The sequence below is a fragment of the Bos mutus genome, chromosome 22 (assembly GCF_027580195.1).
Source record: "Bos mutus isolate GX-2022 chromosome 22, NWIPB_WYAK_1.1, whole genome shotgun sequence".
Lineage (NCBI taxonomy): Eukaryota > Metazoa > Chordata > Mammalia > Artiodactyla > Bovidae > Bos > Bos mutus.
Window position 1 is genome coordinate 8,189,771 of NC_091638.1, and position 26,211 is coordinate 8,215,981.

Sequence of the window (26,211 nt, forward strand, 5' to 3'; positions counted from 1 at the left end):
AGTAAGGCAGAAACAACAGATGTAGCCAAAAGACTGCTGGGAACCAGAGTGCCTGATGTTTGATTTTAAGATGCTGTGTGGCTCTGTTCCGCTAAGCGGTTGTTGTAGACAGTTCCAAACCTTGGGTAAATAGGAGCTGCTTCTGGTATAGAAACGAAGAGATGGATCAAAGAGGAGAGATGAAAGAACAATCTGGAACTGCACGATGGAGAGCAAGGGTTCAGTGTCGGCAGCTCACAACAGCCAGGCCAAGAGACCAGAACTCCACAGGGAATTGCAGCGGTCTTGATCGAGGTACTGGATTTCCTTTTCCTGGAGGCATGGAATATGACCAAGCCAATCTTCTCTAGATCCTTCTGATAACTGAACTGCACCGAGGAAGCTAAAAGCCCTTCAATCTTTACAAAGTGCTTTTATAAAATAATATCCAATCATAATATGGGAGAAGTTACATAAGTTGTATGAGAATACGGAATAAGGCAGAATCAGAACCCGAGAAGTTCCCAGTCCAGGCTTCTGTTAAATACTTTTGTTCCCCAGCAGCAGCTTGCAATGACTGGGCCAAAGCTGCTGACTGCATCGGGTGCTGTCTGAAAAGCTTCACAGTGAAACAGGGAATCTCAAAAATGGGTTCATTTAAATCCCCTCTGTGTCATAACTGCCTGAAAAGTTGCAGACTTGGGGAATAAGATAAATATATAGTCACCATGACAGATTTCAAGTTTCGGCCAAATCAGTAAAATGAATGTGTACCCTCCCAAGAGGAGCTATGGTGACAACCAGCTCTTAAGAGTGCATAGATATGCAGAGGTTGGGACCAGTGGGGGAGGAAGGTGGTTGATTCAGGAAGTGATCCCTGCAAGGATGATGGGAGAGTTGAAAAGTGAGACTGGGAAGGAGAGAGAGCCAGGAAAGGAGACGTTAATGAATGAGTTACTACAGTGGGCAGTCAGGGCTCTATCCTTGTGCAGAATACTTAGAATCGTCTCACAGAGAGGCAAGGAAAATGGGATATTTATTGACCAATTCCTGAACCTTTTTGGTTGAAGGTTGCTTTTGGGTTGTTTATTTGTTTGTTTTTCTTAATTTGGCTGCACCAGATCTTAGTTGGGGAACGCAGGATCTTTGATCTTCATTGCAGCATGAGGGATCTTTAGTTGTAGCATGTGGAATCTAGTTCACTAACCAGAGATCGAACCCAAGCCCCTGCATTAGGAGTACGGCGTCTTAGCCACTGGACCACCAGAGAAGTCTCCCTCTTAAGGTCTTAATTCCCCAGCATTCCCTCATTGCCAGGGAAACGATCTGGGAGAGAAATGTGCGACTTCAGTTGTCTTCAGGTAGGACAGTGAGAGTTTTGAATGTCCTTTCCCTGGTCTATTAGTTATGTGGCTTTTCTTCTCTGTGCTTCAATTTACTCACCTACAGAAGCATGTTGATAATAATCGAAACTTACAGGGTTTTCATAAGAGTTAAATGACAAAGGATATATATGTAAAATGCTTAGAAAATTCTCAGGAGCCAATTTAATAATACAATTACCATGTTAAATCTACCCCATTCATTAAACTAAGTTGTTAAGTGAATTATAGCTATTCTCTCTTACTCTTTGGAAAGATAATAACTTATTTGCATTCGTTGCCTTTTTTCTAAGCAATCTAATGTTTTTTTCCTTAACAGATTTTCAACTTCATTTGTGCTTATAAGGTGAATTTTATAATGTTCATAATGAATAGTTATAAAGGTGGGTATCCATGAAGCAGATGACAGATAAAGTAATTTCTATACAGCTTGAACTGCAGATCAAGTTTTATGTCCAGTCAGGCTTTTCTTTTGTGTTTCGGTTTATTTTCTAATGTTACCTCTGCTAAAGGAAATGACCCAAGCTTTGCTCCAGGTCCCTGGGATGGGCACTGTGTGTTGGGTATTACATGCTGCTGCTGCTGCTGCTAAGTCGCTTCAGTCGTGTCCAACTCTGTGCGACCCCATAGACGGCAGCCCACCAGGCTCCCCCGTCCCCGGGATTCTCCAGGCAAGAACACTGGAGTGGGTTGCCATTTCCTTCTCCAATGCATGAAAGTGAAAAGTGAAAATGAAGTCACTCAGTCGCGTCCGACTCTTAGTGACCCCATGGACTGCAGCCCACCAGGCTCCTCCGTCCATGGGATTTTCCAGGCAAGAGTACTGGAGTGGGGTGCCATGGCCTTCTCCGGGTATCACCGTCAGCTGCTGCTAAACATTGTGATTGAAGGGGAATCTTGAAATTAGAGCAGCTTTTTTTTTTTTTTAACTGATATCATTCCCAGCATTATGCAAAGTCAATGAACATATACCCAAAACTAAAAAGGCAAATATTTCAACTTGAGAGACAGAAAAAAAATGGATTCCTGGGAATTTCCTGGCGATTTGGTGGTTAGGACTCAGCGCTTTCACTGCTGGGGCCTGGGTTTGATCCCTCCCTGGTGGCTCAGATGGTAAAGAATCTGTTTGCAATGCAAGGGACGAGGGTTCAGTCCCTGGGAGACCCGAGTTTGATCCCTGGGTTGGGAAGATCCCCTTGAGAAGGGCATGGCAACCCACTCCAGTATTCTTGCATGGAGAATTTCATGGACTGAGGGGCTTGGTGAGCTACAGTCCATGGGGTCACAAAGAGTCAGACACAACTGAGCAGCTAACACTGTGGGGAACTAAGATCCCACAAGCCAAACCACACAGTGTGGCCAAAAAGAAAGAAAGAAAGAAAGAAAGGATTCCTAACTTACTTCTTGGTTTTTGTCTTGGATTTCTTCATGTTCAGGTACAATCCTGTTGAGATGTTGTTTATAACCACACTATGCCATCTGTTTATGTCCATGATCTGCACTGAAAGTCATCCATTGCTGAGAAAGGCTGAAATGCTCAGGGGTTGATCTCCTCAGTTTGATCATCTTGAGAAACTGCATCCTCAGTGTTAAAGGTTATAATATGTCAGCTGTGTGAGAGCTAGTGAAGAGAGTGAATATATCCCTGAGGTGTGCTACTTAAGCAAGCCACTTGAAAACTGGCTTTAAAAATGACATACAGAAATGTATTCAGATGATCCCTCCTTAAAAAGACCAATGAGAACAGGAAAGGTGCTTCTCCCCTCAACAGGAAAGATGTTTCTGTAGGGAATCTCAGTTATAGTTGTTGCTATTTTTTTTTTTTTTGCCTGAGGTGCAGCTTGAGGGATCTCAGTTCCCCGACCAGGAACTGAACCTGAGGTCTGGCAGTGAGAGCACTGGGTCCTAACCACTGGACCGCTAGAGTAGTCCTTTGTTTTCCCTTTTAGATAAACAAGTTTTAGAGCAGTGTTCAGTTTAGTTCAGTTCAGTCGCTCAGTCGTGTCCGACTCTTCGTGACCCCATGAATCACAGCACGCCAGGCCTCACTGTCCATCACCAACTCCCGGAGTTCACTCAGACTCATGTCCATTGAGTCAGTGATGCCATCCAGCCATCTCATCCTCTGTCGTCCCCTTCTCTTCCTGCCCCCAATCCCTCCCAGCATCAGAGTCTTTTCCAATGAGTCAACTCTTTGCATGAGGTGGCCAAAGTACTGGAGTTTCAGCTTTAGCATCATTCCTTCCAAAGAAATCCCAGGGCTGAGCTCCTTCAGAATGGACTGGTTGGTTCACAGCAAAACTGAGTAGAAGGTACAAAGATTTTCCATGTATCCCTGGCCTCCACATACACACAACCCTCCCTACTATCAACCTTCCCCACCCACCAGAGTTGTACGTTTGTTACCATCTATGAATCTACATCAACACCTCTTACACCACAGTTTATGCTGGGATTTACTCTTGGTGTTGAGTATTCTATGAGTTTGGACAAATGTACAGTGGCATGTGGGCTTCCCAGGTGTCCCTAGTGCTAAAGAATCTGCCTGCTAATGCAGGAGACATAAGAGACGTGGGTTCAATCCCTGGGTTGGGAAGACTCCCTGGAGGAGGGCATGGCAACTCACTCCAGTATTCTTGCCTGGAAAATCCCATGGACAGAGAAGACTGGTGGGCTACAATACATGGGGTCGCCAAGAGTCGGACACGACTGAAATGACTTAGTAAGCACACGTGCATAATGACATGTATCTACCATTATAATATAGTACAGAAGATTCACTGCCCTAAAAACCTGTGTGCTCTATCATCTCTCCCTTGCCCCAACCCTTGGCAACTGATATTTTTCTGTCCCCATTGTTCTTGCTTTTCCAGAATGTTGGAATCATACAGCCTTTTCAAATTGCCTTCTTTCCCTTGGTAACATGCATTTAAGGGTCTTCCATGTCCTTTCATAGCTTGATAGCTCATTTCTTCTTAGTGCTGAGTACTAGCCACTGTCTGGATATACCATAGTTTATTATCCATTCACCTACAGAAGGACATCTTGATTGCTTGCAAGTTTTGGCAATTATGAATAAAGTTGCTTTAAAGACCTGTGTGTAGGGTTTTGGGTAGAGATAAGTTTTCAACTCATTTGGGTAAATACCAAGCTGGATCATTTTGTAACAGTGTATTTAGTTTCATAAGAAGTCTCCAGGCTGTCTTCAAAAGAGATTGTACCATTTTGCAACCCCACTATCAATGAATGATAGTTCATTGTTGATAGTTCAAATGTTGCTATAGTTCATAGCAATAGTTCCTGTTGCCCCACATCCTCACAAGCTTTTAGTGTTGTCCGTGTTTTGGGTTTTAGGTGTGCAGTGTTAGCTCACACTTATTTTAATCTGCATTTCCTTAATGACATACAATGTGGAACATCTTCTTGTATGCTTATTTGCCATCTGTGAGGTATCTGGTGAGCTTTCTATTCCAATCTTTGGCTTATTTTAAAATCAGGTTGTTTCCTTATTATTGCATCTTAAGAAATTTTTGTGTATTTTGCATAAGAGTCCTCTATCAGACATGTCTTTTCCAAGTATTTTCTCCCAGTCTGTGGCTTGTCTTCTCATTCTCTTGGCAGTTTCTTCCACAGAGCAGAGCAGAGTTTTTAATTTTAATGAGGTCCAATTTATCGAGTATTTCCTTCATGGATTGTGTCTTTGGTATTGCTTCTAAAAAAGTCATCACCATGCTTGAGGTCACCCAGATTTTCTCCCATGTTACCTTCTAGGAGTTTTACATCAATAGTTTTGCATTTTACATTGAATTCTATGATCCATTTTGATTTATTATTTTTGTCACAGTTCTAAGTTCTGTGTCTGGAAATTTTTCTTTTTTTGCATATGGATACCTCGCTGCTTGGCACTGTTTGTTGAAAAAGATGATATTTTCTCCATTGTATTATCTTTGTTCTTTTGTCAAAGATTAGCTGACTCTATTTATATGGATCTATCTTTGGACTCTCAATTCTATTCCACTGATCTGTTCATCTATTCTTTCACAATGCAGTCCTCTGACTCTGTGCTTTTCCTTTAATATTGTGTTGGTCATTTTGCTTCTTTATATAAACTTCAGAATCACTTAATTGATATCCACAAAATAATTTGCTGAGATTTTGATTGAGACTGTGTTGAACCCACAGATCAAATTGGGCTGATCTAACATATGGCATGCTGCAGTCGATAGGGTCACAAAGAGTTGGACACGACTAAGTGACTGAACAAAAATAAACATCTTGACAATTTGAATCTTCCTATTGATGAACGTGAAATATCTCTACATTTATTTAGTTCTTTTTTAATTTCTTTTATCAGAGATTTATAATTTTTCTCATATACATCTTGTTGCAATGGCACACCACTCCAGTACTCTTGCCTGGAAAATCCCATGGACGGAGGAGCCTGGTAGGCTGCAGTCCATGAGGTCATTAAGAGTTGGACACAACTGAGCGACTTCACTTTCACTTTTCACTTTCATGCATTGGAGAAGGAAATGGCAACCCACTCCAGTATCCTTGCCTGGAGAATCCCAGGGATGGGGTAACCTGGTGGGCTGCTGTCTATGGGGTCGCACAGAGTCGGACACAACTGAAGCGACTTAGCAGCAGCAGCAGCTGATCTTTTTAAAGTATGTATTTGAAAACATACATACTAGTTGTATTTTTGTTGTTATTGTTCAGTCACTAAGTTATATCTGACTCTTTGTGACCCCATGGACTGCAGTATGCCAGGCTTCCCTGTCCTCCACTATCTCCTGGAGTTTGCTCAAATTCATGTCCACTGAGTCAGTGATGGTATCCAACCATCTCATCCTCTGTCATCCCCTTCTCCTCCTGCCTTCAATCTTTCCCAGCATCAGGGTCTTTCCCAATGAGTCAGTTCTTTGCATCAGGTGGCCAAAGTACTAGAGTTTCAGTTTCAGCATCAGTCCTTCCAATGAATATTCAGAACTAATTTCAGGATTGACTGGTTTGATCTTGCAGTCCAAGGGACTCTCAAGAGTCTTCTCCAGCACAATTCAAAATCATCAATTCTTTGGTACTTAACCTTCTTATGGTCCAACTCTCACATTTGTACATGACTACTGGAAAAACCATAGTCCTTTGACTAAATGGACCTTTGTCGATGAAGTAAAATGTCTCTGCTTTTCAATATGCTGTCTAGGTTTGTGATAACTTTCCTTCCAAGGAGCAAGGGTTTTGTAATTTCATAGAGGCAGTCATTGTCTGCAGGAAATTTTAGAGCCCAGGAAAATAAAATCTGTCCTTTTTCCCCTATTCTATTTGCCATGAAGTGAGGGGACCAGATGCCATGATCTTAGTTTTTTGAATGTTGAATTTTGAACTGGTTTTTTCACTCTCCTCTTTAACCCTCATCAAGAGGTTCTTTAGTTCCTTTCAGTTTCTGCCATTAGAATGGTATTATCTGCATATCTGAGGTTATTGATATTTCTTCTGGCAATCTTGATTCCAGCTTGTGACTCATCCAGCCTGGCATTTCGCATGATGTACTCTGCATATAAGTTAAATAAGCAGGGTGACGATATATAGCCTGGACGTACTCCTTTCTCAATTTTGAGCCAGTGACTTGTTTCATGTCCAGTTCTATCTGTTGTTTCTTGACCTACATACAGATCTCTCAGGAGACAGGAAAGGTGGTCTGGTATTCCCATTTCTTTAAGAATTTTCCAGTTTGTTGTGATCCAAACAGTTAAAGGTTTTATCACAGTCAATGAACCAGAAGTAGATGTTTTTCTGGAATTCCCTTGCTTTTTCTATGATCCAGTGAATGTTAGCAATTTGATCTCTGGTTCCTCTACCTCTTCTAAATCCAGCTTGTACATCTGGAAGTTCTCCATTCATGTTCTGCTGAAGCCTAGCTTGAAGGATTTTGAGCATTACCTTGTTAGCATGTGGATTAGGCACAATCATGTGGTAGTTTGAACATTCTCATTCTTTGGCATTGCCCTTCTTTGGTATTGGAGCAAAAACTGACCTTTTCCAGTCCTGTGGACACTGCTGAGATTTCCAAATTTGCTGGCATTTATAGTGCAGCACTTTAACAGCATCAGCTTTTAGGATTTGAAATAGCTCAGCTGGAATTCTATCACCTCCACTAGTTTTGGTTTTAGTAATGCTTCCTAAGTTCCACTTGACTTCACACTCCAGGATGTCTGGCTCTAGGTGAGTGACCATGCCACTGTGGTTATCCAGGTCATTAAGACATTTTTGGTATAGTTCTGTGTATTCTTGCCATCACTTCGTAACCTCTTCTGCTTCTGTTAGGTTCAGACCATTTCTGTCCTTTATTGAGCCCATCTTTGCATGAAAAGTTCCCTTGATCTCTCCAGTTTTCTTGAAGCAATCTCTAGTCTTTCCCATTCTGTTGTTTCCCCGATTTCTTTGCACTGTTTTCTTATCCCTCCCTGATCTTCTCTGGGACTCCGCATTCAGTTGTGTTTATCTTTCCCTTTCTCCCTTGCCTTTTGCTTTGTCTCTCCTCAGCTATCTGTAAAGCCTCCTCAGACAACTACTTTGCCTCTTGCAGTTTTGTCATATTTAAGTTTCTTCCAACTATTACATTATTTTTATTACTATATTTATATTATGTGGCAAAAAAAAAAAAAAAAAAAAAAAAAAGCTTTTTTTTTCAGAACATTTCCAATCAATACCAATTAAGTGGCGAAAAACAGCTACAAATTATAACAACTTTTGATCAATACCAACATGGAGGAGAAAGTTCTTTGGATACAGTTCCATCCCGATAAGAATATAGCACAATGACCAGCACAAATTATACCCACATTGACACTTAAAGCTGGTCACAATTTTGAATCTCTTTCATGAAGCTAGCACATTAGATAAAATAGTTTTTTAAAGCCTTTTAAGAAGGGTCATTGATCTGTTCCAAATTAAAGGAGACTGAAGAGACACGACAGTTAAAGGCAATGCATAATCCTGGACTGGACCCTGGACTGGGGGGACACAGCTATAAAGTCAATACTGGGACTACGCATGAATTTTACTACGGATTAGCTAATAGCATTGCATCAGTGTTTCACTTCTTGATTTTGATCATTAAGATGTCCTTGTACTTTGGAAATATACACTGAAATATTTAGAAATGAAAGGCCTGATATTTTCAGGTTTCTCTCCTTTTTTGTTAAACTATAGCGCATGTTGTACATGTATACGTGAAAAAGTGTACTTTTTTTTTATGCAGAGGGAGATAATGAGAAATCTAATGCAGGAGAATGAAAACAAACTGGGTGAAGAGTACGCAAACAATCTTTGTACTCGTCTTGAAACTTCCCTGTAAGTTAGAAATCATAACAAAATTAAAAGTCACAAGCCAATAAAAATGCTCTAAAATTAATCTAAAAACTTTAAAAATCATGTATTTGACACATTTTCCTGACTTCCCTCTAATATTTCAGACTTTTCCTAAAGCCAATTTAATGCAGTGTTTGGCCTAAAGATTTAAACATAAGCGAAAAACAGCTTAAAATACTACACAATGTTGTATTAATACATGACCGCTAGACAGAAAATACAAAATTGAAGAGAACACTTACTCTTAGATTCTTATAATCTTTTGTTTCACTGTTTGTGAAGTTAACGCTCATGAAAAGATAATCGTATAAGTAGATTTTTTTTTTCTTCAGTGAAAGAGACCTGAGAGAAGATATGCTTCTTTGCCGTCATGAGAAGTGGGAAGTGTTTAGAAGTACAGGGGCATTACGTAAACAAATTACTCTCAAATGGTTTGGGAAAATAATAATATGAGATGGGATTTCCCTGGTGATCCCATGTTTAAGCCTCTGAACTTTCAAAGCAGGTGGTGTGGATTTAATCCCCGATCAGGGAACTAGATCCCACATGTCCAAAAAATTAATAATAATGATAAGAGAAGCTAAAAAGTAAAAGTGGCCTAAGGTTAACAAAAGTGGGACAGAGATGAAGCATGTATGGGAGTCCTTTGTACCCTTTTTTTCTCTCTTGCTTTTTCTTTTTGACTGAAACTTTTCTGTAAGTTTGAAATTATTTTGATATAAAAGATTACAGGGAAAAAATCTCCAAACACATATTATGAGTCATCAGATAGTCCTTCTTATAGCCCTTCTGGTCTGTTCTGTATTGCAGGATCTGCTTTCTGAGGCAGCTGTCAGCACCGGCACATGTCTGGATCCACCGCAGTTGGCCTTCTATCTTTCTGCTGCCTGCGTCTCAAGCCCTGGGACTACTTGCCAGTGAGCCTGACTCAGGCTAGGACGTCACTGCCCTGAGCAACTCGGCCAAGACTGGTCCAACTGGTTAGGGTCCTCTGACCGTGTATGTAGTTAGGCAGGTAAGTAGCACCAACAGCACATACTCAGTCATTAAGTCACGTCTGACTCTTTGCGACCCTACTCTTTGCAGCCCGCCAGGCTCCTCTGCCCATGGAATTCTCCAGGTGAGAATACTGGAATGGGTTGCCATTTCCTTCTCCAGGAGATCTTCCCGACCCAGGGATCGAACCCACGTCTCCTGTGTTATCAGGCGGATTCTTTGCCACTGAGCCACCTGGGAAGCCCAATGGGCCCATTGCAAAATATACGCTGTTTAGCTGAAGCTCTAAAAACGAAACAAAATCAAGTTTGCTTCAGCAGCAGGAGACCAGTGTGAGGTTCTCCGTTTGCTGATAGACCCTGAGCAGCTGGGAGCACCCGTCCTCGCCTCGGATGTCTGCAGCCTGGCTGGCATGAGGCTCTATGTCCCCTTCCTCCCCAATCCCGATCTCTGTGATTACAGTTTTTATATTTGTGATTTCCTTCAGTATAAAATCAAGGTCAGGGAGCATATTCTTCCCCACAAAGACATGATTAAAGCAGTGTGTGGAGTGACATTCAGTCTAACCTCTTTATTTGCATATCCTTTCTTCCTTCCTATAGAGCTGGTGTGTCATCAGCTGATAGGAAAGCACATTTTCCTGGTATGAGAGTACATTTTCCAGGCTCTCAATATTATTGTAAATATTAGGTAACATTATCATTAAAGGGGAATTTACTGCATTGGATTTAGGATATTTAGTATATCACAAGTGGGATAGCTATGAAAGATGTAAATTGTAGTTAACAGAGGATTTGAAAGGAAGGCATATATTCATATGGTGATACATGCTTGGTGAAAATTTTTTCGTGAATAACTTAGTGGGGGGAAAAAAAGAGTGCATTGAATCAGTAGAATAAGATAAACACATTTTGATCAGCAAGGGCACAGGCACTGATAATGAGGAAGAGGTAGTTCAGTTTCTGCACTTTTTTAGTTAAAAAAGTAAAGTGAGACAGAGCTGAGATTGTACCAAGGGGAACAGAGAGCTTGACTGAGAACAGACTGCATAACCTTATAAGTGCATGCTAAGGGCTGCCCTCTATGCTAATTTCATTATAATGAGCAAAACCCCGTGGAAGCATTAATAGCATAAGTTGTAGTCAAGAGCCAGTTGGACACTTGGAAGATCTGTTGGGCATAACATTTAGAAGGAGAGTCCGGAAAAGATAAAAAATTATATCATCTGGGAAGGGTATAGATTTTATTTAATTAATTAATTTACTTACTGTATTTCATCAGCCTTATCTAAGTCATATGGAGAAAAAAGGTTCTTTCCAGTGAGCCTGTTTCCCAGAATGCAAAAGGGTGGGTGAGGAGGAGGTACGGGTGTGGTTGACTTTCCCAACTCTCCTTGTTGTCCAGGAGCTCAGATAAAGTTAAAAATTGGCAGTGTCTTTGGAGCAATTTCATCCCTTTCACTTCATCCTCAAATGAGAACATGGAGACTTCTTGGTGAGGAATTCTTTTTCTTTTTGGTTGTGCTGGGTCTTTGTTGCTACAAGTGGGCTTTTTCTAGGTGTGGCAAGTAGGGGCTACTCTCTAGATGTGTTGTGGGGGCTTCTTATTGCAGTGGCTTCTCTTGTTGATGAACAAAGGCTCTAAAGGGAGTGGGCTCAGTAGTTGCCGCACACAGGCTTACTTGCTCCATGGCATATGTAATCTTCCTGGACCAAGGATCAAACCCATGTGTTCTGCATTGGCAGGTGGATTCTTATCCACTGTGCCATGAACGAAGTCCTAGATGAGGAATTCTAATGCCCCAATTTATTGCAGCCTATCCTAGGACACTCAGAAGCTCAGAGCTGGTTCCGAAGCTCTGGGTCATGGATCAGGTAGGAAACTGGAGAATGGGGCAAGAAGCAGGGAAATCAACAAAGGGGAAGGGAATAGCATACCATTAATGTCTCCTGAGTATTCCTTAGCACTCAAGTATAGATTGCAGGGTGACAATATTGTCATCCTGCTTATTTAACTCACAAGCAGAGTACATCATGCGAAATGCCAGGCTGAATGAATAACAAGCAGGAATCAAGATTGCCGGGAGAAATGTCAACAACCTCAGATATACAGATGATACCACTCTAATGGCAGAAAGTGTAAAGGAACTAAAGAACTCTTGATGAGGGTGGAAGAGGAGAGTGAAAAAGCTGGTTTGAAACTCAATATTAAAAAAAAAAAGATAATGGCATCCAGCCCCATCACTTCATGGCAAATAGAGGGAAAAAAGTGGAAACAGTGACAGATTTTCTTTTTTTTGGGGGGGGGGGCGCACTCCAAAATCACTGCAGATGGTGATTGCAACCATGAAATTAAAAAACCCTTGCTCCTTGGAAGGAAAGCTATGACAAACTTAGACAGCATATTGAAAAGCAGAGACATCACTTTGCCAACAAAGGTCCATATAGTCAAAGCTATGGCTTTTCCAATAGTCATGTATGGATGTGAAATTTGAACCATAAAGAAAGCTGAGTACGGAAGAATTGATACTTTTGAACTGTGGTGCTGACAAAGACTCTTGTGAATCCCTTGGACTGCCAGGAGATCAAACCAGTCAATACCAAAGGAAATAAACCTTGAATATTCATTGGACAGACTGATGCTGAAGGTGAAGCTCCAATCCTTTGGCCACCTGATGCGAAGAGCTGACTCATTGGAAAAGACCCTGATGCTGGAAAAGACCCTGATGCTGGAAAAGATTGAAGGCAGGAGGAGAAGGGGATGACAGAAGATGAGACAGTTGGATGGCATCACGGACTCAATGGACATGGGTTTGAACAAACTCCAGGAGATGGCGAAGCCTCCAGGAAAGCCTGACGTGCTGCAGTCCATGGGGTTGCAAAGAGTAGGACACGACCTAGCGACTGAACAACAACAACAGATTGCAGAAACTTTTAGAGACTCTTGACTTCCTGGAGAATCAGAAAGCCCTCGTATACAAGGAGAAAAAAGGTTCCTTGGTGAGCACAGATGTTAAATAAAAGGAATACACTGTACCTGTGAGTTCCGAGGTATCATGGACACTGCACACACCTATAATTTCTCCCACTGGTAAAGCAACAACTTGTGAAAATCAACAAGGACCAAAGATCTACGAGTCCACACCGTCCTGCTTATCTTGCTTCCCAGGGCTACTGCGTGGAGAACACTTGGAAATGGAGACACCAAACTCTCTTTTCTCAGAGATTTAAAAAAAATGTTTCCCTTGGCCATGCCATGTGGCATGTGGGATCTTATTTCCCTGACCAGGGATCAAACCCTCGCCCCTTGCATTGGAAGCACAGAGTCTTAAACACTGGACCACGAGGAAAGTCCCTCTCTTGTCACAACTTTTCAGGATTGGTTTTTTTAAATTAAACTTTTGATTTTATATAGGATTATAGCTGATTAACAATGCTGTGATAGTTTCAGAGGGATAGCAAAGGCACTCAGCCATAGATATACATATATCCATTCTCCCACAAATACCCCTCCCATCCAGGCTGCCACACAACATTGAGCAGAGTTCCCTGGGGGAAGGGATAGTTAAGGAGTTTGGGATGCACAGGTACACACTGCTATATTTAAAATGGAAAACCAACAAGGACCTACTGTATAGCAGAGGACTGGTTTTGATATGCACGTGAGAGGAGCCGGTCACTCCTCTCTGCCCCAGAGGAGGTCAGAGGTGAAGGTGAGATGCCTCAGACTTAAAACACAGAATGCTCTCTTGGAACATGGGCTTGCAATAATAAACAGAACACGAAGTCTTTGAGCACTTTTCCCTCCTGCTCTTACATAGTTCTGACCAACTCAAGAGCTAAACATCTGTGAGAATGCATACACGGTGGCAATTTATTTTCTGTGTCCGACAGTGTCATTTAATAAAATAAATGCTGCCAGCAGTTCATTCTGCTAGCTCTCCAAGCCTAAGGTTTGACATGAACTTTGCTGCAAGGATATGCTTGCTTTATGACAATAACTTGCTTTATTCCTATTTTGTTACTCAAACTGCAACTTTGAATGATGTTTTTCTAGTCTTGGACTCTTCCCCTATGTTTGTAACACGACCCATTAGCTACATTGCTCTGAGATTAATTGGTAGTGATGACAACTCTGCAAATATACCCCAAACCACTGAACTGTACACTTTAAATGGGTGACTTTCACAGTATGTACATTATATCTCATTAAAACTGTTCTTTTTTTTAAGTGCTAACTCCCAGTGTTCACTGCAACACTGTTTACAATAGCCAAGATATGGAAGCAACCTAAATTTCCATTGACAGAAATGGATAAAGAAGATGTAGTACATATACACAATGGAATATTACTCAGCCATTAAAAAGATAAAATAATGCCATTACAGCAACATGAATGGACCTAGAGATCATCATACTGAGTGAAGTAAGTCAGATAAAGACAAATGTCACATGACATCACTTATATGGGGAATCTAAAAAAAATGATACAAAAGAACTTATTTACAAAATAAACTCACAGACTGAGAGGAATGAATTTATGGTTACCAGGGCAGGGGTGGGGGAGGGGCAGTTAGGGAGTTTGGGATTGAGATGTACAAAATCAATACTTAAAATAAACACTGCTATATTTAAAATAAATAACCAGGACTTCCCTGATAATCCAGTGGTTAAGACTCTCCATTGTCAATGCAGGGGGTGCAGGTCTGATCCCTGGTCTGGTCAAGGAGCTAAGATCTCACATGCCCTGAAGCCCAAAACCAAAACATAAAACAGAGGCAATATTGTAACAAATTCAATAAAGACTTAAAAAATGGTCCACATCAAAAAATCTCAAAAAGAAATAAAACAAAATGGACAAACAAGGAGCTACTGTATAGCACAGGGAACTTTGCTCAATATTGTATAACAATCTAAATGGGGAAAGAATTTGAAAAAAGAATAGATACATGTATAACTGAATTACTTTGCTGTGCACATGAAAATAACTTTTTGTTTAATATAGCAGTTAAAGAACAGAAAGAGATTTGTTTATAGAACATAGCTCACATGGGTAAAAGAATTATAATTAGATATTATCCCTGCTCATTTTTATTGTCTTAAAGAGAGGTTTTATATGGGGTTGGAGCAGCCATTTCTTTGAAGAAGGTGACTTGCGGAGAGGGAAAATCTCCCTTTCCCTAACACCATCTCTAAAAAAAGGTAGAGGATCAAATTTTGCTTGTACATCTTACAAGCAGAAAGCTGAGATTATTTTAAAAACACTGAAACCAATGTGGTATTATCTGAATGCTGGACATTACGATTTTTATAGAGCAATGGTTCCCAACCTTGGCAGTACATTGAAATTACCCGAGGAGTTTTAACAATACAACGATTGGGTCATACTTGAAGAGACTCTGATTTATGTGGTCTGAGGTGTGGCTGGGGTTTGGAATTTTAAAAGCTTTGTTAGTGATTCTAATGTGTAGACAAGGTTGAGATACACTGCCATGGAGAAAAAGGAGTAGCAGAATATCTGACTAGTTTATTAGTCCCTTGGTGCTCTGAAATTTCCAGTTACTGCTCATTTTTAAAAGCTTACATTTATGCCTAGGTCAGACAAGAGATGTTGGTAAGTGCCTAGAACAGATAACTTATTCTTAGTGGTTGTATTTAGGTTACTAAGTTTAAAGTCTTTATTGAATTTGTTACAATATTGCCTCTGTTTTATTTTCATTGCTAATTGTAAGCTTCCAATAACCATCTCTCAATGACTGATGTAATGACTTGGGGGTATGGAACAACACAGCAGAGAGCATCAAAGATAAAAGGTAACTTATTTATTTGAAAAATTCTCACCTCTATTGATCTGGTCTTTCTTTCCAGAACTATTTGTTAGACATTAGACTTTCTGGATTAGTTGCACTCACTGATTTTCATATGCTTTTTTCCTTTTATTTCAAATATCTTTTATTTTGATTCTACTTTCTAGGATAATTCCTCTATTTTATTTTCCAAACTATGTATTGAATTTTAAAATACTGGTTGTTATATTTTTATTTCCAAGAACTTTCTCTAAATCTCTTACTGTACTTTTAAGAAATCTGTTCTTGTGTCGTAGATGTAACTTCTGTTATTTCTCTAAAGGTTTTTACAGATTTTTTTATGCTTCCTGCATATTCTATTTACCTGAACTTCCTTTTTTTCATCTCTGTCTTTCACGATAGAATGTGTCCTTAAATGTTTATTTAGTAGGAGGATAACAAAAATATTTTAGAAGCTTTGTATGTATGGATCAGATCACTAGGGGGTGATCAGGCAAGAACAAGGATGTTTGATTTGTACTTCACCAAATGTCAGGATCTTTAGGTTTGTTCCTCTTGACTAGGTCAGTTTTCTCAGAGAGTAATCCTTCAGCCTCCTGCCTAGAATGCAGTTATGGGTTGAATTGTGTTCCCCAAAAAGATCTGTTGCTGTCCTCACCTTCAGTACCTCAGAATGTGACCTTATTTGGAAATAGGGTAGTAATTCATTAAGATGAGGTCATATTGGTGTAGGGTGAGCCCTTAATCCAATATGACATGTCCTTATAAGAGGAGATAGAGACACACACACACACACACACAGGGAAAGAACCACCATGTGGGGATGGAGGTAGAAGGAATACCTCAGGTTATCAGAAACTTGAAGAGACAAGGAAAAATCCTAGGAGCTTTGGAGAAAGCATGACCCTGCCAACACCTTGATTTCCAACTTCTAGTTCCTTAACTGTTAGACAATAAGGTGAAAGTGAAAGTGTTAGGCACTCAGTCGTGTCTGTCTCTTTGAGACCCCTTGGACCAGGCTTCTCTGTCTATGGGATTTCCCAGACAAGAATACTGGAGTGGTAGCCATTCCCTTCTCCAGGGGATCTTCCCGACCCAGGGGTCAAACCCAAGTCTCCTACATTGCAGGCAGATTCTTTACCGTCTGAGCCACCAGAGATGTTGTTTTAAACCAGCTAATTTGCAGTACAATAGCCTGAGGAATTAATATAGATGCATAAGCCTGGTTTTCACAAAACAGCAGGGAAAGGATGCTGCTGATCCCATTCAGTATCTAGACTATAATTAATTCCCCTCGTCTCACTGTGGCACTTAACCCTGCCCTCAGCTCTGCCTCATATGCTCTTTGGTTTAGTGTTTTCAGTACTGAGCCTCCAGTACTGTGCTATTGTGGGGGAAGGATAGCCTTCTGGTGGCACCAGGTGGGGAAAGTGACTTTCTGTTTCTCACCTGTTGTTTTAACTGCTTCTTATTCATATAATCAGCCAGTCCTCCCACACTCTCATCCTACCTTTGGAAGTACTTGGTCCTTCTTTTATATGCGATCCCATGGACTGCAGCCTACCAGGCTCCTCCATCCATGGGATTTCCCAGGCAAGAGTACTGGAGTGGGTTGCCATTGTCTACTCCAATTACATTTATTTATTTTTGGCTGTGCTGGGTCTTGCTGCGTGAGCTTTTCTCTAGACGCAGTGATGATCGGGGGCTGTTCTCCAGTTGCGGTGTGTGGGCTTCTCATTATGGTGGCTTCTCTTGTTGCAGTCCAGGGGCTCTAGGCTCAGTAGTGTGGCTCACAGGCTCTAGAGCACAGGCGCAGTAATTGTGGTGCAAGGGCTTTGTTACTCCATGGCATATGGGATCTTCTGGATCAGGGGTTGAACCCATGTCTCCTGCCTTGGCAGGCAGATTGTTTACCACTGAGCCACTAGGGAAACCCTTGGTTCTTCTTTTTTAAAGTTTTCTTTTTATTTATTTTTTGAAAGATTTTTTTAAGTGGACCATTTTTAAAGTCTCTATTGAATTTCTTACATGACTGTTTCTGTTTTCTGTTTAGGTTTTTTGGTTGTGAGGTATGTGGGATCTGAGCTCCCCCACCAAGGAGTGAATCTGCATCCCCTGCATTGGAAGGTGAAGTCTTAACCACTCGACCACCAGGAAAGTCCCAGTACTTATTCCTTACTTATGCTGAGTTCAGGTCTTTTTGGAGGGTTTTGCCTTTCCATTAAGTTTGTTCTAAATTGCTCCCCCACCACTGAAAAGTAGGCTTTCAGCTTTTTCAGTGCTGTTAAGTCTGGTTTTTTGGTTGTCAATATTTTGGCTTTTGTTTTTTATTCTTATGAGTCTATATCTTTTTAAAAAAATTATATATGATAATTTTGGTGAGGATTTGGGAAGGAGCTGATGAATCTATGTACTCAATCAAGCATGGTCAGCTAGAAATCCAAGCACATAACTTTTTAGAGGATCTAGTTGTGAGTTAAGTAGAAAGGAAAGAGAACTTGTTCAACTTGATAAAACCTACAGCTAATAAAATATTTAATTATGTATAATGTTTAATGGCAAAATTATTGAATGCTTTCTCCCCTAAGACCAGGAGCAAAACAAGTATGCTTATGTCCCTTTTACTCAGCATATCACTGGACATGCTAGCCAGTGCAATAAGGGAAGTTTTGCTTTTGGAACTTTCTAGAGAAGAAAAATTTTTCCAAATACATTCATATTAGTTGACTCTGTGGATGTGGAACCCATGAACACAGAACTTGTGGATACAGAGGGTCAACTGAAGTTAACTGTATGTCAAATGTACCTCATTAAAGCTGTTAAAAATTCAACTCAGAGAAAGACAAATGTCATATTATATGTGGAATAAAAAAAATGATATACATGAACTTATTTACAAAACAGAAAGAGACCCAAAGACATAGAAAACAAACTTATGGTTACCAAAGAGGAAAGGGTGGTGATCAGATCAGATCAGATCAGTTGCTCAGTCGTGTCCGACTCTTTGAGACCCCATGAATCACAGCACGCCAGGCCTCCCTGTCCATCACCAACTCCCGGAGTTCACTCAGACTCATGTCCATCGAGTCAGTGATGCCATCCAGCCATCTCATCCTCTGTCCTCCCCTTCTCCTCCTGCCCCCAATCCCTCCCAGCATCAGAGTCTTTTCCAATGAGTCAACTCTTCACATGAGGTGGCCAAAGTACTGGAGTTTCAGCTTTCGCATCATTCCTTCCAAAGAAATCCCAGGGCTGATCTCCTTTAGAATGGACTGGTTGGATCTCCTTGCAGTCCAAGGGACTCTCAAGAGTCTTCTCCAACACCACAGTTCAAAAGCATCAATTCTTCGGCACTCAGCCTTCTTCACAGTCCAACTCTCACATCCATACATGACCACAGGAAAAACCATAGCCTTGACTAGACGAACCTTTGTTGGCAAAGTAATGTCTCTGCTTTTCAATATGCTATCTAGGTTGGTCATAACTTTCCTTCCAAGGAGTAAGCGTCTTTTAATTTCATGGCTGCAGTCACCATCTGCAGTGATTTTGGAGCCCAGAAAAATAAAGTCTGACACTGTTTCCACTGTTTCCCCATCTATTTCCCATGAAGTGGTGGGACCGGATGCCATGATCTTCGTTTTCTGAATGTTGAGCTTTAAGCCAACTTTTTCACTCTCCACTTTCACCTTCATTAAGAGGCTTTTTAGTTCCTCTTCACTTTCTGCCCTAAGGGTGGTGTCATCTGCATATCTGAGGTTATTGATATTTATCCCGGCACTCTTGATTCAGCTTGTGTTTCTGCCAGTCCAGCGTTTCTCATGATGTACTCTGCATATAAGTTCAATAAGCAGGGTGACAATATACAGCCTTGACGTTCTCCTTTTCCTATTTGGAACCAGTCTGTTGTTCCATGTCCAGTTCTAACTGTTGCTTCCTGACCTGCATACAAATTTCTCAAGAGGCAGGTCAGGTGGTCTGGTATTCCCATCTCTTTCAGAATTTTCCACAGTTTATTGTGCTCCACAGGGAGGGATAAATTAGGAGTTGGGATTAGCAGACACAAACTACTGTGTGTAACATAGTTAAACAACAAAGACGTACTGTATAGCACAAGGAGCTATACTCAGTGTCAGTGTGAACCTCTAATGGAAAAGGATCTGAAAAAAGAATATATATCACACTTATGGCAGAAAGCGAAGAAGAACTAAAGAGCCTCTTGATGAAAGTGAAAGAGGAGAGTGAAAAAGTTGGCTTAAAACTCAACATTCAGAAAACTAAGTTCATGGCATCTGGTCCCATCACTTCATGGCAAATAGATGTGGAAACAGTGACAGACTTGATCTTTTTGGGCTCCAAAATCACTGCAGATGGTGACTGCAGCCATGAAAATAAAAGACTCTTGCTCCTTGGAAGAAAAGTTATGACCAACCTAGACAGCATATTAAAAAGCAGAGACATTACCTTGCTGACAAAGGTCTGTCTAGTCAAAGCTATGGTTTTTCCTGTGGTCATGTATGGATGTGAGAGTTGGACCATAAAGAAAGCTGAGCGCCAAAGAATGGATGCTTTTGAACTGTGGTGTTGGAGAAGACTTGAGGGTCCCTTGGACAGCAAGGAGATCCAACCATTCCATCCTAAAGGAAATCAGTCCTGAATATTCATTGGAAGGACTGATGCTGAAGCAGAAACTTTGGCCACCTGATGCAAAGAACTGACTCATTTGAATAGACCCTGATACCGAGAAAAGATTGAAGTCGGGAGGAGAAGGGGACGACAGAGCATGAGATGGTTGGATGGCATCACCGACTCAACGGACATGAGTTTGAGTAAACTCCGGGAGTTGGTGATGGACAGGGAGGCCTGGCGTGCTGCAGTCCATGGGGTCACAAAGAGTCAGACACGACTGAACTGAACTGAACTGATATACATATTTTAGGTTGGCCAAAAAGTTCATGTGGGTTTTATAAGCCCTTGCAGAAATATATACATGCATACACACACATATATACACACATACAACTGAGTCACTTTGCTGTACAGTTGAAACTAGACAACACTGTACATTAACTACACTTCACTTTTTTTCAAGTGGTGCAATAAAAAGGTGGACTCTTGTCATTTTGGTGTGGTTTCCGGATGGAGCAGAGAAATAGATGTGGTTCATCCATCATGTTTACCTGAAAATCCAATCACATAACTTTTGAAAGAATCCTGTTTTCATTTCAAAAACTTTTTTGGTAATTTTCTTGGTCTATTTCTCTCTGTCACTCATGAACACTCCCATTTATTTATGCCTCATTTTGTTCCCAGCCCAACCAAGTTCTGGGTTGAGTCCTAGGGATGGGCTTCAATGCAGTGAATTACGGAAGATACCTGGAATGTTATTGCCTGAGGATTAACTGCATAGTTAAATCAGTTACAGATCTGTCCCTGAAGCAAGAGAATAGACCAATCAATGTTTCAGGTTCTTTTCTTTTCAATACTAGCATTGATTGCTCATGTTATAAATGGTGACTCTTAAAAATGAAGGAGTTGACAAATTAGATAGTATGGCTTGGCATTTGCAGTTTTGTATATGTCCTCTCCCTCCTCACCCCTTCATCCAAGCGTAATCCAAGTCTCAATAGTATCTGAAAAAGACCTTGACTCTGCAGGTTCCTGGGATGGGTGGAGTGAGCATGAATGATGTACACATGTAAGGTATGCCCATCACATGTGTGGACATGTCAGAGGAACACCCATGTCATGATTGGTGAATCTAGATGGGAATTCTTTCCCTCAGCACTGCTTTAATCATGCATTACTTCTTTTTAATAAGAGGAGTCTCTAGTTTTACCAGTTATATTTTCCTTACAACACATTCGATAAATAATGGTTTTCATTTTAAATGTTTTTGTTCTCACAGTGTGAATCGGAAAGTCCCAGGATGATCAGGAATTTTTCTTGAGTATAAATCTGAAACAGAAACTCTCCAGATCTCAAAGACCTTTCAGATAGAAATCAGAAGGCTCCAGTCTGGAATAGCACCTTAAAAATGAGGTAAAGCCATTTACTAAATTGTTAAAGGAAAGAAAAGGAAGAAAACTGGGGGAAATGAGCCCGTTGAGGGTAGTGTCTGTGTTTTATTACTTCTGTACTCATATTGCCAAGCACAATAGCTAGACATCTGTTGGGCATCTATCATTTGGGGTGTAATTTGCATTCCTCTCCTCATACTCTGATACCAGACTGCTTCTTTCCTGTGGGGAAGTCCTATCAAGTGGGTCTGGTGAGACTGTCAGTGTTCACTCCCCCACAGGTAACCAGGTCTGGCCATTCATTTCCCTGGGAACGTTAATTGATTTAGACAGTTACCTGAACTAACCTAGGCCAAATGCAGTTTTCAATAAGACTTCTTTTGCCTGCTTGTTGGAGAGATTTCTCCGAGATATAGATACTGATTTTTTATATAAAATTTTTTTTTGAATTAGCTTTTTATTTGTTTATTTATTTATTTGGCTGTGTCGGGTCTTAGTTGCAGCATGCGGGATCTTTCATTGCAGCTGAAGGAAAGTTACACGGCCCAAAATAGCCTGGAGTTAAAACTCCCCTCTGGGTCCTCCCCACTATTCTATGCAAAACAAAGAACTCTCTCACCCGAAGGAAAAAAATGGACATTAAGGTTGATTACGCCCAGCTCCCAGCCGGTCCAGCCTCTGGCCGGTCTCCAGAACTCCTGGCCCCAGCCATTTAAGAGATAACTACTCCGAACAACCTTGGAGAAGAACAGACCCCTTAAGACTGTAGCTTTCCACATACATGCCTATATATACTTCCTCTTTTCTTGGGTCTGTGCAGCCGCTCACTAATCTGATGGCCGCCCCTTCTCGCCTCATTAAAGGTGATCTGTTCCTGTAAAGTGCCCGCTCGGTCTTTTTCCAAACCTCACCTTCTCTAACTCCCTTACCCTACAGCAGCTCTTGGGCTTCTCGAACTGCTGCTCTAACACCGGAACACATGGGCTTAGTTGCTCCATGACACGTGAGATCTAGTTCCCCAATCAGGGATCAAACTGGCATCCGCTGCATTGGAAGGTGGCTTCTTAACCACTGGACCACCAGGGAAGTCTCATGAGATACAGACATAACCTTTGATTGTAGGAGAAAAACATGAGCCCCTGTAGATAGTATTTGAGCCCCTAATCCAGCTACAGCTGAAAGTAGACGCAATCCTTTACTGTTTGAGCTAATTTGAGTTGGGTTTCTGTTACTCACAGCCAAAAGAATTCCAACTAATGCAATCATGATTTAATGGCACCCTCTAAAATATTACTTTTAAAGATCGATATGAAGGTCAACAGTCTCCCAACTCAAATGAAAACAAAATACAGGAAACTAAAATTTAACCCCATGTTGGGAGAGAATGGTTTGCAACTAGGATTAATTTTCAAATAGTAAAATCTTTCAGACAATAAATAGAAGTAGTGAGGAAGTCTAAACATTTCTTTTGAGGGAATTCTCTGATGGTCCAGTGAATAAGACTCCATACTCCCAGTGCAGGGGGCCTGGGTTGGATCCCTGGTTGGGGAACTAAGATCCCACATCCACAGTTAAGCCTGTGTGCTGCAACTAGAGAAGCCCACACGCTACAATGAAGACCCAGTGCAGCCAAAATAAATAATAGAAAATGAAAGTAAATAAGTAACTTTTTAGAATGTTTAGAAATGATCTCTCCTCGAAAGTGGTTTAGCTCTCTAGACCTGGAGAATAAGCGACAGCTTAAGATCTCTGAGAATGCAACTATCGCTTATCTGTCAAAGTTACACTGAAGTTAAGAGTAAAATGAAGCCATATTTTCTTAAGGATCTTTAGCTGTTTAGTTGCAAGTCATGTCCAACTCTTTTGCGACCCCATGGACTGCAGCCTGCCAGGCTCCTCTGTCCATGGGATCTCCCAGGCAAGAATACTGGAGTTGTTGCCATTTCCTTCTCCAGGGGATCTGGAGATCGAACTCTCTTGCATTGGCAGGCGGATTCTTTGCTGCTGAGCCAGTTACAAAGATACTGAGCCCCTCCCTCCCACTAGGGTACCCAGTCTTTGCTCCTATATGCCCTGTCCTTTCTCAGAGTTCCCCAGGTATTGTCTCACTGCTGGTGACAAAATGACCCTCGTTTTGCTCCTGTCTGATCAGCTTCCCTGGCTGGCTGGAGTCTTCAAGACAAATCCAGAGTCAAGGAGCAGTGCTGATCTCCTGGACCCCCTACTGCACCCCCGAACTTCCAGAGGCTTGTGGTTGTTGTGTCAAAGTGGGAAGAATGACTTCTCTGCAAGTGCTTGCTGCTTATCGTCAACCAGGAGGTCCTGAAGTAGCACTCAAGTCTCATAAAGTCCGTTATGAAAACTGGTTGGGGACTTCCCTGGCGGTCCAGTGGTTAAAACTTTGCCTGCTAATGCAGGGGGTGTGGATTTGATTCCTGGTCGGACAGCTAAGATCCCACATGCCTGGTCGCCAAAACAAGGACACACAAAGCAGAAGCAATATTGTAACAAATTCAATAAAGACTTAAAAAAAAAAAAAAAAAACACAGGTTGAGCCATAAGTTCGAACATGGACACACATACACACCCCACACACATGCTTATACATACGCACACTGCTCTTTAGATACAGAACACAGCCATTTTTATAAAGTAAATATATAGTCTCTCCACCTACAGCAGCACGGACAAATTTTACCTTCGTTGTACTGAGCACTCTAGCAAAAGCAAAGGCTTTCACATCTCCATTTCAAAAGGAGCTCTTTGGTTTACATTTTTTTTAAATGATGGTATAAAACTGGTGGTGAAATGTATCACTTATTTTTAATTTTCTACATTCTTTTAATTTTAAGGGAGTTTTTGGTGTTGACATTTTACCAGTTTGAGTGAAGCGTGGAAACCTTACTGTCTTTTCCCCTTATCTATCCCCATTTATAATTGTCTTAAGTGTTTCCTCTCCACATATTGAGGTATGTCAGGCAATGTTATCATTTTTGCTTCAACAAACAAACATAGTTTTAAAAACTCAAGAAGAAAAGTCAATTGTATTTATCAGTAATTTTACTCTATTCATTATCCTTCCTTCTTCCTTCCTCAGGTTACAAGATTCCTCCTTTTATAAGTTTCATGGACTTCCCTGGAGGCCCAGGGGTTAAGACTCAGCTTCTAACGCAGGGGGCATAGGTTCAATCCCTGGTCTGGGAACTAAGATTCCACATGCCACTCAGTGCAGCCAAAACAAAACAAAACAAAACAAAAACACCACCTATCTCCTTTTGTAAGTTTCCTTCTGTTTAAAGAATTTCCATTAACTATATCTTTTCAGGTTTAGTCTGATGTTGACAAATTCTTTTAGTTTTTCTCCATGAGAATGTCTTGATATCCTCTTCTACCTGAAGCATACTTTCACTGAATGTAGAATTCTGGATTCACAGTTCTTTTCTTTTAATGCTTCAAAAATGTTGAGTCACTTTCCTTTTGGCCTCCATGATCTCTGATGAGAAATCTGACATCATTCAATTTGTTTTTACTCTACTTACTTGTAGACATCACTTCTGTCTCCTCTCTTTTTTTCTGTTTTTAGCTTTCAGAAGTTGGTTAGGATCAATCTTGGTATGTATTTCTTTGGGCTTGTCCTGATTGGGATTCAACAGCTTCTTGAATCTATGGGTTAATATCTTCTGCCAAGTTCAGAACACTTTCAGCCACTATTTTGTTGAGCTCTTTTTCAGTCTCACACTCCTTCCCTTCTCTGGAAAGACTCGTTATGATCTCACATATCCCTGAGGTTCTCTTCATTTTTTTTTTCTTTCAGTTTATTTTCTTTCTGTAGTTCTAATTGGATAAGTCTTACTGATCTCACTTCAAACTCACTGATTTATTCTCCTGTCTGCTATTTAGCCCTTCCAGAGAGTTCTTATATTTTACTATATTTCTCAGTTCTAAAATTCTCTTTTGGCTCTTCTTTATAGTTTCCATTTCTTTGCTGAAATTTCCCATTTTTTTCACTTGTCTAAAGCATGTTCAAAATTTTTCATTGCAGCATTTTTTATGATGGACTCTTTAAAACCCCCATCGGCTAGTTCCAACATCTGTGTTATCTTGGTCCTGCCATCTGTTTGACCATCTTTTCTCATTCTAGTAGAGACTTTTCCTGATTTGTGGGAGTAGGGCTTCTTTTTCTAAATTAGTTCCAGACAACTTGGTTATTATGTTATGAAATCGTTCCTCTTATTGAAAGCTTTAATTTCAGCAGGTTTCCTCCCACATCACACCAGTGGAGGGAGTGGGATGCTGCCTTTCACTGCCAGGTGGAGTGGGAGCCAAGTTCTCTGCATGAAGCTGTGGAGGATGGAGGGCTTTTGAACAGGGTGGTTAGGATGAAAGTCCTGGCTCCTTACGACCTTCTCTGACATCATTCAGACACAGGGAGGAGGGTGCCTCATTCCAGCGAGATGAGGATGGAAGTCTAGGCTCTCCACTCAACCTCTGTTGACAAGGGTGGGGATGGGGCCTGTTATTCCTGAGGCATTTGACTGCAGTAGGGCCATTATTGTCTACAAGTTTTCAGTCTTACTAGACTGCTCCTTTCCTGTCCTTTGGCTAGAAAGAATGAATTTTTCTTAGACTTTTTTTTTTTTTTTTTTGGTTGACATGGCAT

At 41.0% G+C, this 26,211-nt stretch overlaps 1 long non-coding RNA gene across 4 annotated transcripts; it reads left to right on the top strand.

Moving 5' to 3' along the window:
• On the top strand, nt 1–24,786 carry LOC138984684 (uncharacterized). 4 transcript variants are annotated; one of them, XR_011461942.1, is made up of 7 exons: nt 1–294; nt 9,543–9,747; nt 13,960–14,153; nt 15,460–15,540; nt 17,588–17,698; nt 21,440–21,573; nt 23,704–24,786. It is a non-coding gene; the product is annotated as an uncharacterized lncRNA (long non-coding RNA). The 4 variants fall into 4 exon arrangements; XR_011461940.1 differs by lacking the exon at nt 13,960–14,153 and adding an exon at nt 11,133–11,222 and having other exon boundaries at nt 23,704–24,785; XR_011461941.1 differs by lacking the exon at nt 13,960–14,153 and adding an exon at nt 11,133–11,222 and having other exon boundaries at nt 17,588–17,661; nt 23,704–24,784.
• The last annotated feature ends 1,425 nt before the right edge of the window (nt 24,787–26,211 follow it).